Here is a 15,279-nt window from a genome sequence, read left to right as displayed (position 1 = left end):
CCTCTGCGTTTTGCTGACACCATCTTTTCCTTTCCTTTCCGCCTTCCTCCTCCGCGGCCCGCAGCGCCCTCGGGCTGCCCCTGCGCCCCGCCCAGGACCCGCAGGAACCGCTGCGCCCTGGAGGCAGGCAGAGGGGACCAACCCCGCGGAAGGTCCCCTCTGCCACGCAGTGGGGACCGGAGGCTGCGGGCACCCGCCCCCCGCTGGTCGGTGCTGGGCACCAGCAAGGCCAGTCCCTCCCGAGGTCCCCTGATCCGCCTGCCGCCTGAGGTCCCAACCCCATCGTTGGCCACACCCCCTCCCCACGGCGACAGGGGGACCCCTCACGGTGCCCCGCACACCCTCACTGATAGCCCCCACCATCTTCCAGAAATGCCAAGAGCAGCCAGCCCCCAGTGAAGCCGGACACCCCCCCCCCCCCGTGGCCCCGGCCAGGAAGCCCCGCCCTCCGCCCCAGCCCTCCCCAAGGACTGCAGCCGCTAAGCTGTTTGGACGTGGGAGGGGTTTAGGGGGGCGGGGAGCAGATTTTTAATGTTGCCTGTAGCCTTTGATTCCGAAGGTAAGGGTCACCCGCTGACTTGGGGGGTATGGAACCCGATTACTTATCACAGGAGGGCTCCTTACCTTAAATAAGTGCCCACGGGTGTATGCCTGCGCTCTGGGGGTCTCCTCTCTTCCAAAGAACTGTGCCCCGAGGCTGTCCCGTTACAGTTCTACCAGGGTAGAATTTGATGAGAGCTGCATCACCGAGTTCTATAACAAGAGTGAGGCCCAGAGAGCTTAAATCATTTCTCCAGGGTCACACAGCACAATAAACAAATAAAATATACTAAAATTGGCAGTTTCTTAAAATTTAAAACACTTCTGATATGCCACCCAGTCATTCCTCTCCTAGGTATTTACCAAAAGAAAAAAATATATATATATGTCAAGACTTGTACTTAGGGATTCCACCTCATGGGTCCCCTTCTTCCTCTGGGAGAAGTCTTCTGCTGTCCTTTAATAAAGCCTCTACTTTCCACTCTAAAAAAAAAAAAAAAAAAGACTTGTACTTATAGCAGTTTTATTCATAATAGCCCAAACCTGGAAATAACTCAAATGTCCATAAACAGGCAAAGGAAAAAACAAATTGTTATGCATCCCTACTGACATGTGAACAGGGCAGTTTTTCAATTGTAAATAGGAGAGGGGGACAGGAAAAAGAGGAAGGCCCAGCAGGAAAACGGGGAGCTCAGAAAGAGGTTAGGGTGCAGAATGGGAGTCCCACCGTGTTTCCTAACAATGAGGCAAAGAGGATAAAATGGCTTTAATACAATTCATGGATCCAGGACCCAGAAATGAAATCAGCTGATGCTTAGGGACACCGTGGGCTCCATTCCCGGTGCTGGAGGCCGTGGGTCGGGTCGCAGGGCTCCTCTGGAACCTCACATAGGCTCCCTGCCAGGGAGGCTCCCCAAACCCGCCCCCCCCCCCCCAGGCAGAGGCTTCGTGGTGCGGGGAGAGGAGCCGGGACCGGCTCTGCCAATCTCTGTGGTGTAAACGCTTCCACCGCCGCCAATCTGAGCTCCTGGTGTGGAGTCACTAGCCAGAGTCCCCCCCACACAGACACAGTCACCGCCAGTACCCTCCAGAGCATAAGTAACAGCAACATGGGGGGAAATAATTAGGAAGTGGGAGTTTTGAACGGCCATTGTCTTCTTCCATCTAATCTAATTGTGAGCTCCTGTAATTTGATTGTTAATGACGATGGTTCATAAAATTCCCCAAGATTTAACAATTGGAAACAGCCGAGCTGGCCTGCTCCATCGCACACTGGGCGGAGATGGGAGGGGGTGGCCAGCCAAGTCCCCAAGTGTCCCGGTGGCCTGGGGTTGGCAGTGGCTACCAGAGCTGGGTGTCAGAGGAGGGTGACAGAAGCCACCTTCAGGCCCTGATGGAGTTGGGGCTCCGAGTGGGGTGAAGGTGGGGGCGCTGGCTTTACACCGAAAAGGAACTGGTCAGCTCCTCCCTGGGGACCTCAGGGAGGAACCGGAGCCACCTCTGAGCCCTAGGTCTGGGGTGGGGGGCCTGGCTCGCTGCAAGTGTTCATGGGGTCCTTGCTCTGCCCTTCCAAGCCACACAAAGTGTGACTCATTTGCTCTTGAAAGTTCTCCAGAAAAGCAGAAGCCATCTTCTTAATAATCATAATGACAATCACTAACACAGATCCAATTCTGTGTGTCGCTGGGGACTGCTCCCAAGGCCCCCCGTATTAATCCATGTAATTTAATAACCCTGGAAGAGGGTACCGTCTGTATGCGAGTGAAAACTGAAAACCCAGAGAGGTTGAGTAACTTCTCCAAGTAACACAGCTCGTCACCAAGCCGTGGCCCCAGGACCTACGCGGAGGCACACTCCGGCCCACGAGTCCCCTCCTGCGGCGGTTTCGGGTACTGCACCCGGTTCCCCTCCACTTGCATAACCCGGAAGCAGGAGGCCTGGAAGGAGCAGAGCTCAGGGCTGTCCCCGCATCCTGGGCTGTCACCTTGGTGATTCCCAGCTCTGGGTCCCAGCACGTTGCTCCGCGCTCCCGAGGACATTTTCACTGGTCTGAGGCAAAAAGTAAAAGACCCTAGTGAGGTTGCCAACCGTCCTTTCTTGGAAATAATGGCCTTTAGCGGGAGAGATGCCACTTCCTTTTTAAAAACGTCCTTTTTTCATGCCGCCCGGTGGGGGGCCTATTTCTGGCCGTGTTTTAACATCCTCAACTGGTAACGGAAGGTTGTCACCCCAAGTTGTCCCGAGGTGGAACAAGATACTGGGTTTGATCCATGAAAGCCCAAAGGTGGGGGACACCCAGTGCCACCCTTGGCTGGGGACACACCCTGCAGATCCCCTGGTGCCACCTGGGGGCCTCAGCTGCTCACCAGAGACAGCCCTGTTGGGGAGGGGGCCCTCTGGCCAGGCAGGGGGCAGATGCAGCCTCAGCCTAAAGGAGGTCAGGATGGGCCTGGCACCTCTGTCTGAAAACCGTGCACCCCAGCTCAGGGCAAGGCCGGGGACACAGCCCTCCCCCCCACTCTGCACGGGCACATGGTGCCAGTCACACTCGGGCCCAGGCTCACACGCCCCCTCTCCAGGCAGTCGGGGTCCCTAGGCCAGGGCGCCACCCCCCATTCTCCCCTGTCCCAGCCTCATCTGGGTCAGGGAGCCATTCCTGTCACACGTGGCCCTGCGAGGGCAGCACTGAGCTGACGTTTTTAGTCACTTGCCATGCATCAGACCTGGCAGGGGAAAAGGGACATTGACAGGGGACAGAGCCCAGACAATGTATTCATTTTCAATTTTGAAAGGCACACCAGTGCGTTGTTGTCAACGGTGGTCACGCGCAGCGCGATGCACCTCTAAAAACGCACCCCTGCGGTTTGACGGGAACTTTGTGCCCCTTGACCCACGTCTTCCTTTGCTCCATCCCTCCTCCTCCTTTCCAGCCCCGTTCTGCTCTGTTCCTTGAGATCAACTATCTTAGATCCTCAGATGGGGAAGAGCGTGCAGCACCTGTCTTCCTGGGCCTGGCTTATAACCTTCTCCAATTCCATCCACCCTGTCACAAATGACAGGATTCCTTCTTTTGGGGGGCTGTACCACATTTTCTTTATCTGTTCATCAGCTGATGGACACTTAGGTCCGTTCTTATGTTGGCTACGATGAATTGTTCTGCCCAGAGAGTCCAGTCTCTTGAACAGGCCAATTTCATTTCCTTGGCATATTGCTATAATCTGAATGTCCTCTGCAGGGCTCACATAGAAATCAAATGGTGGCTGGGATGGTGATTAGGCCAGGCTGGGGTGCAGCTGAGTGGTAGAGCACGTGCAGGGCCCCAGGTTCCATCCCCAGCACCAAAAATGTCACCAGAGCCCTGGATGAGTCAGTCACCTAGTAACCCATTCATCGGAATGAATAAGGCCACCGTGGTGGGCGAGGCAAGCCAGCCCAGCCCGAGCTGCTGGCCACCTGTGAACCCAGCGGGAGACGGTTAAGATTTGTGGGGTGAAACGTGCTGGAGGTCCCTGGGTCGCTGGGAAGAACAGCCACGCCTGGAGCTCTGCATCTGGGCAGCAAATGTTCTCCCAAACTCCAGCAGAGGCTGATCCACTGGCGAACACACATGGGGAGCTGACCGCGGGCCAGGAACGGCTCCGGCGTGGGATGGAAGGATGCGCCCCTCCTCCCCAGCAGCCCTGGGGTGTAGGGACAGTTATTCCCACCTGGGCGCACACCTGGAACCCCAGCTACTGGAGAGGCTGAGGCAGGAGGATCGCAAGTTCAAGGCCAGCCTCAGCAACTTAGCAAGTTCAATAAAACTGAACGGACTGGGGTGTAGCTCAGTGGTAGAGTGGCCCTGGGTTCAGTCCCCAGACCACACACACACACACACACACACACACACACACACACACGGACAGCTGTCATTATTCCCATTTGGCAGCTGAGCAAACTGAGGCAGAGAGTGTGTTGGCAGCTCAGCCACAAGAGGCCAGTCTGGGGTCTCTACCTGGGCCACCCCCTGGGCCCTGTCCCCTGGCACCTCTCTGAGGCTGTGTGATTTTTATCTTGACAAGTGGCCCTTTCACAGTCGCTATTTCCCCTCCGTGGTCCACAGCGGAAATGAGAAGGGAGAAGGGAAGGAGTGGGACAGGCCTGAGGGTGGGGGGCCGCGTCACACCTTAGACTGGCTCCTTTCAACGTCCAGGGCAGGGGCCGGCAGCAAGGTCCCCAAGCCACCACAGAGCGCTGGCCAGCCTCCAGGAGGGGCGGCTCCCTCCCCGGGACAGAGGGGGGTGGACAGGGCACACAGACTGGCCCAGGGAGGACTCCAAGGTGCCCCAGAAGGACAGGCAGCAGGGACCCTCAGGTGCCACCTGCAAGCCACCCTGACAGTATGAGGCAGAGCTTTTCCCGTGTGGCCTCAAGTCCCAGGAGACCTGGGGGCCAACAGGTGGGCAATGTGATCTTGAAGTCGTACCTGTGCCTACCTGCACTGCCTGTCTAGGGACCTCAGGCCTCAGTGTCTCAGAGCTCCCAGGAAGGAGCTGGACTCACACAAAGTGAGACCCAGGCTGGCTGGGTGGCCACAGGACGGGCAGGCGGTGTGGGATGGGTCAGTGGGACCGTGAAAATCCTATTAAAATCCTCCATCAGCTGTTTCCTGAGGCCAGCCTCAGACCCCGGGCATGTCACTTGGTTTTCCCCACCATCCATGATGCAGGCTTGCTCTAAGAACCTGTTTTACAGAGGAGCAACGTAGGCCCAGAGAGGTTAAGTAATGTGTCCAAAATCACACAGCTGGTCAAAGTGACAGAGCAAGGGTTTGAAGGGAACAGCCTGGCCCCAGAACATGAACGGACACTAGCAAGGACAGGGATTGGGAGGGCTCAGATGAGGCCAGCCAGGGGCCTGGGGAAGGCTGTACAGAGCAGGTGGAATCTGGGTAGAGAGGCAGGGCCCCCAGCTCCGCCCGTTGGGAGTCATGAGAATCCATCTCTCTGCTACTACCAACAGCCAGGGGTAGTTCCAAGTGGGCAAAGCCAATCCAAGAGGGAGCAGAGGCCACCAGGGAGTGGACCCTCCGGCAGCTGAGGACTCCAGGCTGAGGTGCTGACCCGACCGGACATGCCGAGGGCAGGAAGACTAGGGAGCGGGCAGCCAGAGCCTGGTAAGAAGCCACCCGTCCCACGGAAGCCTCACCCTCCTGCCCTCGAGCTGATGGAGCTCCGGCCACCCCTGGGAACACCTGTGGCTGAATGCCACCTGTAACCTGTGGCTCAGTCCAAAAAGCCTCCCCGGAGCCTCCAAGACACCGGCCGGCCCCCGGGAAGCCCACTGGACCCACAAGCTCCAAAGTCCAGGTCACTGCGAGCAGAGAAGAGAGGGACAGTGGGGCCATCAGGGACCCGGCACACAGAGCCATAAAGCACTCTGGGACAGCCCATGACAGGTCGAGGGTCCTTGGTGGGCAGTTTGCACTCTTGTTAATGGCCATGCCGATGGACACTGGCTGTGGAGGCCCCCGGTGACCACTCATGAAGCTGGAATCTGTCACAGGAGGGGGCAGGGGCTGCTGCTCATCTGCTCCTCGGGGTGCCTGAGCCTCTCCTGATCCCTGATGTGTCCCCTGGAGGTCGGCCTCCGCCCTCTGACGAATTCTCACTAACTGGGGCACCCGGGAGTGACCGCAGCCACATTTCCCAATCTCCTTTATTGTCTTTAGAACAATGGTCTCCCAAGCTCCTGCTCATCTCAGGGCCAGGCAGAAGGAAAGGGGACGTCCCCGAGCCTGGGTGGCAGTGAGGCTGGGCAGGGAAGGCCGCGCAGGGCCAGTGCCCCGCTGGGACCGTGGGAGGTCTGGATCATTCCTGCCCCTGCCACCCCTGCCAGCCACAGTGGGGCCGAAGCCACCAGCCCCCTCTCTCCGCACCCCAGCCTCAAGCCACAAAATGGCCACTGAAGGGAAGACCGGGGACTCACCCTCTGGACTCGGGCTTAGCCCAAACTCCAAGTCCTGACCAAGAAATCATCCTGGCGCCCCCAAAGCTGGGGCTCTCGGTTCACCTTAGGCTGTGTGTGCGCAAGAGAAGACAGAGACAGAGGGGAACGGAGAGAGACGAGACAGAGACAGAACTGAGGGTAAAAGGCGACACTGGCCGCGTGCAGGGTACATGCCTGTCATCCCAGCAGCTGGAGAGGCTGAGGCAGGAGGATGGCGCGTTCAAAGCCAGCCTCAGCAATGGCGAGGCGCTAAGCACCTCAGTGAGACCCTGTCTCTAAATAAAATATAAAATAGGGCTGGGGATGGGGCTCAGTGGTTGATGCCCCTGACCTGAATCCCCAGTCTCCCCCCCCCTCAAAAAAAAATAGGCAACAACGTTTGGCCCCCACTGGCCCTCCCCTTGGCCCAGGAAGAAAGCTCCGGCACCCCCTGGCCTGGGGGGCTGTGAACGTCCTTAAATTAAGTAATGAATGTGGAAACCAGAAAATGAGCAGCGGCGATCCCCCGCTCACGCCTGGCTCTGCCCAGGCTCACTGCCCCCCGTTGCCAGGGCTCGGCGGCGTGTGGGCACCAGGGCGGAGGGCAGCAAGCCACATTCCAGCTCGGTTCCAGCTCCTTCCACATCCAGGGAGATGGGGGTAGGGAGACAGCCAGGGCCCCGAGCAGCAGCCATAATTCCGTCAAAGGGCTCTGATGACACGGAAAACCACGAGACACGGCCAGAGTGGTTTGTCACCAGGGCCCCAGTGGAATTGGCTCAGAAGGGATCGTTGCACATTTTTCCAATATGAGGCTGAAATAAAGAGTCCGGACGTGTTGGAGAGGCGGCCCTGGGCGTCTGGAGCCCCTGAATGTGCAGGAGCGAGCCCCTCTGTGACGATCCCAGCTCTGACACGGAGCCCCGCGGGGTGCAGACCAGCCAAGGGCGCCCTGTCTGCCCTTCTAGCGGGGATCCGGAGCCCTGCATGTCCAGGGGCAGCTGGAGACCAGGAGCCAGAGCCTCTGAGATCCCATTTCTGCATCCTCAGCAGAGCTGAGGGCCGGGGCTCTGGACCTAGTTACAGAGCTGGGAGCTCTGGGTCAGCTCCACAGCGAGACCCTCCCGAGATTGGGGAGCTGGGGGCGAGGAGAGACCCCGATCGACCTTGAAGCCCAGGCTCTCTGCCCACCGCATTATTGGCCTCCAGGAGTCTATGGCTTTGGGATCTGGAGCATTTCTAGAATCCAAGAGAAGAACAAAATGAGGAGGCTCAGGGGGACAAGGGCTGGGATCCCAGACCTCAGCCTCGAGTTTCCCCCTCTGCACAGACACTGGGCAGTGGCCTGTGGGAAGGGCCCGTTGCTCCTGCTTCAGTCCCCCTCCTGAAACCTGCTCATCTAAACAACCCAGCCGCCCTGGGACCTCGAGAGCAGATGGATCCAAAGCAGCCAAGGATCTTCGAAGCCAGCTTGAGCTTAAAAGTGAAGGCAAAGAAAGCCTCTGGCAAAGACCGTGTCCCGTTTGGCCCAATCCAGGGCTTTGGGAAAATATCTTGAGACATTTCGCCAAAATCAGAGCGAAGCCGGCAGGGCCCCCCTCCCATCATCACGAGTCCTCCGCAGATTGTTTCTTTCGAAAGCAATTTGCCTCTGTGTGCTGAGCCCTTCTGACGGAGCCTGGTTTCTGCAGCTGTTGGGCACAACTTTCTTCCCCCACCACCTGGCAGGCAGCAGGCGCCGGGCCCAGCTCCAGCCCCAGCCCAAGGACCCCGGCCTGCTCTCCACGGGCTCCAGTCTCCAGGGCGGGGCCAAGGGCAGCAGGCACACAGGACACCGCGGGCCAGTGGGCACTTCAGGGCCCAGCGAGGCTGGCAAAGGCTGCCTGTCTGGGGGGGCCTGTCGCAGTCAAGCCTCTTAGAGGGGAAATCCCAAGTGGCTCAGGCACAAGGAGAGCATATGGCAGCCCCGGAACCCAGGGAGAACCTCAGCAGAAACAAGGGGAGGCCTGAGCCTTCCCACACCAGCCCTCTGCTCCCAGTGGCACCACGTGGCCAGGAACACACACCTCCAGGCTGTGCTTCTTGTCTGGAGGGCACAGGGACCCCCAGGGTCCCCTCCCTCAGGGCTCCGTGTGCACCTGGGCTCCTCCTGAGCAACTCTCTGCAGGGCGAGGGGTGGGCAGAGCTAGAGCCTCTCCCTCGCTCCCCCCCTTCCCATTCCCCCCCCCCCCCCCCCCCCCGCAGCTGTGTCCCTTCCGCTGTCAGAATTGTTGCTCGGGGCTGGGGATGTGGCTCAAGCGGTAGCGCGCTCGCCTCGCATGCGTGTGGCCCGGGTTCGATCCTCAGCACCACATACCAACAAAGATGTTGTGTCCGCCGAGAACTAAAAAATAAATATTAAAAATTCTCTCTCTCTCTCTCTCTCTCTCTCTCTCTCTCTCTCCTCTCTCACTCTCTCTTTAAAAAAAAAAAAAAAAAAAGAATTGTTGCTCATTCCCATCACTGTCCTGTGCGTGGCCCCAGGCCCCACGGACCTGCCCGTCCCATGGACACCTCTGCCACCGCAGACGTGCCAGCTTCCGCATCACCGTCACCCAGGCAGCTGGCTCTCGGGACCCTTCCAGTTCAACAGGTAAAGAGCCCTTGCACCTTGGTCCTTCGGCCCCGCGTCTCCCAGGTGCTCCTCAGAGCTCACAGTCCGGGACCACCACAGCCTGACCACAGCTTCTGGCACTTCTGGCGAAACCCCTCAATTTAACCTAATGGACTAAATGGGGAACCATTTATATATGATTAATTAATCAGGGTCCTACGAGGAAGGATAATAATATAACTACTTAAGTCCGTCTGCGAGGCCCCGCTGCCAGGCTATAAAAAGAGCACCCAGAATAGCACCAGGAAGACCAGCAGGGTGGGGGCGCTCTGACCAGCCCCAGGCTTCACTGGGGGGGGGGTCCAAGCCCAAGGTCCAACTGGTCGACCTGCGCCCCGGAACCGTTTCCCCCTTGCGTTGGTGGAAGTATTGACTGGTGTTTGTCCGGGACGTGGTGGAAACTCAACAGATGCAATATCTGAAAATTGCCCGGGACAAAAGAGACTCAGAATACATGGAAAATGTTGCTCAAGAAATTCCGGCACAGGGGCTGGGGATGTGGCTCCAGTGGTAGCGCGCTCGCCTGGCATGCGTGCGGCCCGGGTTCGATCCTCAGCACCACATACCAACAAAGATGTTGTGTCTGCCGAAAACTGAAAAATAAATATTAAAAATTCTCTCTCTCTCTCTCTCTCTCTCTCTAAAAAGAAAAAAGGAAAAAGAAGAAAAAAAAAAAGAAATTCCAGCACAGACGCTCATGCTAAGGGTGGAAACAATGTTGTTGTTATAGAATGGAGCCCCTTCTGTTTTATTAGCAAATGTGTTCTCATTGTCTGCACGTTTTTCTTTTTTCTTTTCTTTTTTCTTTTTTTTTTTTTCTTTTTTTTTTTTTTTTTTTTTTTTTGGTGGTGCTATGGATCAAACCCAGGGGTGCTTTACCACTGAGCTACATCTTCAGCCCTTTTTGTTTTTTTCTGACGTAGGTTCTTACCAAGTTGCCCAGGCTGACCTTGAACTTGAGCTCCTCCTGCCTCAGCCTCCACAGTTGCTGGGACCCTCTGCACTTTTCCTCTGCACCCCACTTCCAGTCTTCTGAAAGCAAGTGCTCAAAATTTTAAGCAAATGTACATTAAAACCCCAACAAGCACAGTCTTGGTTCATTATAAGTAAAGAGTTGGGGTTGGCAGATGAGTAAATGACAAATGCATAAAGGTGACTCTAGTCAGTAGAGCTGCTGGTGCTTATTTGCATTTATAGACACTGGCATCTTAAATCACGGTTGCAAACCATCCCCCTGCCCCAGCAAGCCAAGCCTCTCCCCATACCCCTCCCTTTCCCTTCCCTCTCCCCAGAATCTCCTGGCCATTTCCCTACTCTGGGTCTCTCACCTGGGTCCCTCGGGTGTCCTGGGCCTGGTGCTCAATCCCTCAAGGCCTTGCTAGATAATCCCTTCATCTATGGCCACACCTTCTTCTGCAAAGGACCAGACAGGAACTATCTGAGGTTTTATAGGCCACATCATCTCCGTGGAACCTCTAGACTCTGCCGTTGTATCATGAAAGCAGCCACAGGTAGCATGGGATGAGTGTGGCCGTGTATCAATAAAACTTTATTTACAAACACATTGATGAGTCGGATTTGGGCCGAGAGTCTGTTAGCTCTCAGGACTTTGTGCACCATCACGGTGAATCTCCTGCATCTGGAGGCTCACTGCTGTTCTGGCCAGGGCTTTCCCTACTTTACCCCCAGACATGATTAATGAGGGACATGTTAGACACTGGGGACATTCCAGAGTAAAAGCTACCTGAGACGTGGTGTCTTCTGATGTCTCTCTGTCACCACACATGCCCACCACACCGGGCCACCTACAATGCTGGCAGATTGTGGAAAGTCCTCTCGCTTTGACTGGATCAGGATCCCTCAAGCCTGAGAGTGCAGCAGAAATCTCCCAGAGACCTTGTTAATACAGGGTGCTGGGGCCCGCTCCCAGGGATTCTGAATCAGGGGTTATGGAGTGGAGCCAAAGAGTTCCCATTTCTAACAAATCCCCCCAGATGGTGCTGAAGCTGCAGCCCCAGGACCACCCTTTGAGAACCCCTGGGCTGCACGTTTAAAAAAAAAAAAAATCTAAAGGTGTACTGCCACCTAGTGGGCAGTTCCTGGTACTGCCCTACGTCTACAATCCCTTCAATTCTAAAGCGTACAAAGATGACACATCCTTTGTCACGGAGAAGAATCAAATTCACAAAGCCAATTTGTCATTTGTGTACTTGGGATTCCATAACCGTAGTCCAAGCTTCTTTAAAGAAATGAGGTGTCACATTATTTACAATAACATGGCAGTGATTTTTAAATCAACCTAAACTAGAAACAGATTATTTTCCACCAGGGGAAAAACACTTTAAATATCTAAATAGAATAGAACTGCTGCTGGCTCTGTTCTCTGGCCACTCTCCCACTGCCAGATGCACATACCTCTTCTGAAAAGCGAATCCACGCCCCGGCCCTCCAACCCGCTTTGGCCGACCACCCTGACCTGGTGTGTGGCCGATGAAATCCAGCAGGAGACCAGTGGAAACGAGCTGCAGCTTTTGATCTTGGCACACACAGAACCGTAACGGTGACAGCGGTCCCTGCTCATAGGCAGCCTTATAAACACTTGCCACGTGGCAGGGAAAGCAAAAGGCTCCTCTAGAAATCGAGATCTCTCTCTGGATTTCACTTCTTGTGCCTTATTTATATTTACCCAAATTTGTCGCCAATTTCCACTGCTCAGTATTTCCACATACGCACTTTTTTTAAATTTTTTCATTTTAGTTGTTGACGGACCTTTCTTTTATACATTTATTTCTATGCGGTGCTGAGGATGGAACCCAGGGCCTCCCACAGGTCAGGCAAGCACTCTGCCACTGAGCCCCAGCCCCAGCCCCATGCACCCTGATGTGCCCCAAGCGCCATCGCCCACTCCCACCTACCCATCCCAGGGCACCTGACAAAATAAAAGGGACCGTGGTCCCCGGTTGCAGATGACTCGCATTCCACGCTTGGCGGGCAGCTGGATTTCTGTCCGCGTGGAGAAACGTATGAGGACCCTGCTACGAGGATGTACCAGGAGAACGGAAATGACAGGGACCGGAATGGTTTTTGGTGCCAGCAGTTTCTTTTTGATCTCCAGATGTGAGGCAGCTGACGGCTAATTAGTCTGACTTAGATCTTTACAGACCCCTGCCCTCCACACGTGCCTCGGCCACGCTGGTGTGACAACGCGTCTGTCTGATTGAGGACTCTGGAATGAACACACCGGTGACCCCTGAGGACTCTGGAGCCCCCGCACGTGGACCAGAGACGGTCTTTTTCCTTCCTGCCTGACAGGTCGTGAAGTGACCTTCTTTAGTGGAGTGGCTGATGGCATCCCGACGGGGCTGGAGAAAGTTGATCAGCTTCAGGTTTCAGAATCCGAGGCCACCATTAAGGCCGACCTCCGTGGTCAGAGCTACTGGATGTGGATTCGGTGGCTGCTAGTGAAACAGCGGATCGCGGTGCCTTCACTGGAGGGCTGTTTGCAAGGAATGAAGGTCGGGAGCCTGGGGCTGAGAGGGGACCCACAGGCAGGCAGACGGGTGGCCTCCTCCCATCTCCCTGTCCCCTCTCCCTCCTTCCTTAATGGCTCCAGTGTCCCAGCTCTCAGGGACTGCAGGAGCATGGAGACCCACGGAGGACTGAGCTAACAGGCCGTGGCACCCTGCTGCGTGGCTGTGATCTTCACAAGCACCCTGTGAGGTGCCACTGCCCTGCTCCTTCTTTCACAGGTGACACGTCTGAGGCTCGGGGACATGAAGTGATCCGAGAAGACCCACTCTGGAGTCCCTGCTTTAACTGCCACACCCAAGTTCTGGGCTGTGCTTGTCCTCCGCCGTCCATGGCCACCAAGAATGTGGTCTAGGGAAGAGTGGCTCATGTGACCTTCAGTTCCCTGGAGGGTGACTGGAATTACAATCCACTCCCCCTGAACCCGGAGCGTGACTTCATGGTGGACTCACGTGGAGTCCTGGCCCCTTGACTTTGGGCTTGGCCGGGGGACTAGCTTTGGCCAATGGTTCACGGTGACTCAAGTAGAGGTTTGAACCGTGCCTGTGTTATTGGTGGCCCCTAGTGCTGGCGGGCCCCAGGACGTGGGTTGACCCAAGCTGGACTTGAGGCCTAGATCCACCGCCCTGCCTTCAGAGCAGATCCCGCCCGTGACACAGTTCCAGGCCTTGGGACACCAGAAAACCTTCCAGAATCAATGGAGCCTCAGAGGAGAGGTGTCCCTGCCCTGCCCCCTCCTGTTCCATGGACACTGGTGTGGGGACACTGTAGCTGGTGCTGGCACCACCTGGTGACCACAGGGTACAAGCACAAAGACAAAGGTCAGTCCACTCAGGATGCCCAACGAGAAACAGTCCCTGATGGTCACTGAGTCAGCCACCTGCACACTTTTCTATTTAAAAAAAGAAATAGGAAAAAAAAAAAAAAGGCAATCTCTCTCTGTTCCCGCTGCAGCCCGGGGATCCTGTGGGTCACAGTCAAAGCCATCGCCAGTGGCTGTGACTTTCTTAAAAAAAAAAAAAAAAAAAAAAAAAACTTTCTAAATGCCACAGCCACCCCTGCTCCTCTCTCTTTTTATTTAAATTGGCCACCACCACCAATGGCAGAAGGCCGTGGTCCTTGCTCATACCTGTCATGGCACTGTGGCCCTCTCCCTGGACGGGGCAGGGCAGAGCTGCCCATGTGGGAAGCAGCTTCACTGGAATCAGCTCCTGGACGGGAGCCGCGTCTCCTTGAGGCTCAGGTTCAAGGTGCTGTGCTCCCTGCCGGCTCGGCCCCTGGCCTCCAGCTGCTCCTGGCTCCCCCCCCCACCTCTGGGCTCTGGCTGCCCCCCCTCCCTCCTCCCGTGCTCCCCACATGCTGTCCTGGTGGGAATATGGGCAGTGTCCCTGGGGTGGCGCTCTGGGAGGGACTGTGGGCCTTCAGGAAGCAGAGCCTTGGAGGAGGCCCCTGGGTCATGGGAGGCGTTCCTAGGGGGGCTGTGGGACCCAGTCTGTCTCCTCTCTCCCTCCTTCCTTCTCCCCGGCTTCTTGGCTCCAGACGTGAGCACTTGCCCCAACGCACGTTCTCTCCCTCCCCGAAGCCCCAGCCCACGGAGCTGCCCAGCCTCGGACTCAGCTTCCAGAACCGCGAGCCAAAATGAACCCCTCTTGGCTTCCCAGGCAGCCCGCGGCGTGTTTGTTATAGTGACGGGAGCTAACTGATACGGCCAGCTCCCGGCCCCAGGGATGCCCCCCTCCGGGAGATGGCCCCCTCTGGGAGATGCCCACCCTGACCACTTTATTTAAAGCCATAAAGCCATACCCCCCCCCCACAAACCTGCAGTGCCTCATTCTTGGTCTACTTTTTTGTTTTATCTAGTATCTAGAAGCTCCTGCCATGGTCTATAATTGGGTTGTTTATTGTGCTCATCTCTTGTTTGCTTCTGCCTGGTCCAATGTCCCTGAAGACAAGGGGCGGGTTTCACAGACAGAACCAGGTCTCTCACACTTTCTGCCATGGAATGGGTGCAGCTTGCCAGGTGAGAATGGAGGTGATCACTGTTCCCCCAGGGGATTAATTGCCTGTGTCTATGGGGAATCTGTTTTATCTGCTTTGCTTTTTCCAGGGGCCTCCTGGAACTCACACCAGCCTGGGGTGTCTGTTTTGTTACTAAAGATTGAACCCAGAGGCACTTAACCACTGGGCCACACCCCAGCTCTTTTTCTTATTTTGAGACCCGGTCTCTCTAAGTAGTTTAGGGCCTCACCAAGTTGCTGAGGCCGGCTCTGAACTTGCAACCCTCCTGCCTCAGCCTCTCTGGCTGGGGGTTTTTGTGAAGGCCACACAGCCTGCACACCAAACAGACCTTCCACACCCCACGGAAGTCTTTTTGTGTTTTAGTTACAAACAGAAACCACAGCAGCTCTGTTGAGATATAATTCACTGACCATGAAATCGAAACTTCTAAAGCACGCGGTTCAGTGGTTTTTAGTGTTCACAGGGTTGTGCAACTGTCATCACAGCATAATTCTAGAATGTTTTCATCACCCCAAAAGGAAACTCCATGCCCCCTCACAGTCAGGCCCCACCCTCCCTCACCCACCTCACCC

The sequence above is a fragment of the Spermophilus citellus genome (assembly GCF_964194105.1).
Source record: "Spermophilus citellus genome assembly, chromosome: 9".
In the NCBI taxonomy this organism is placed as follows: Eukaryota; Metazoa; Chordata; class Mammalia; order Rodentia; family Sciuridae; genus Spermophilus; species Spermophilus citellus.
The sequence above is the reverse complement of the archived record's forward strand: the minus strand, read 5'-3'. Positions refer to the sequence as shown.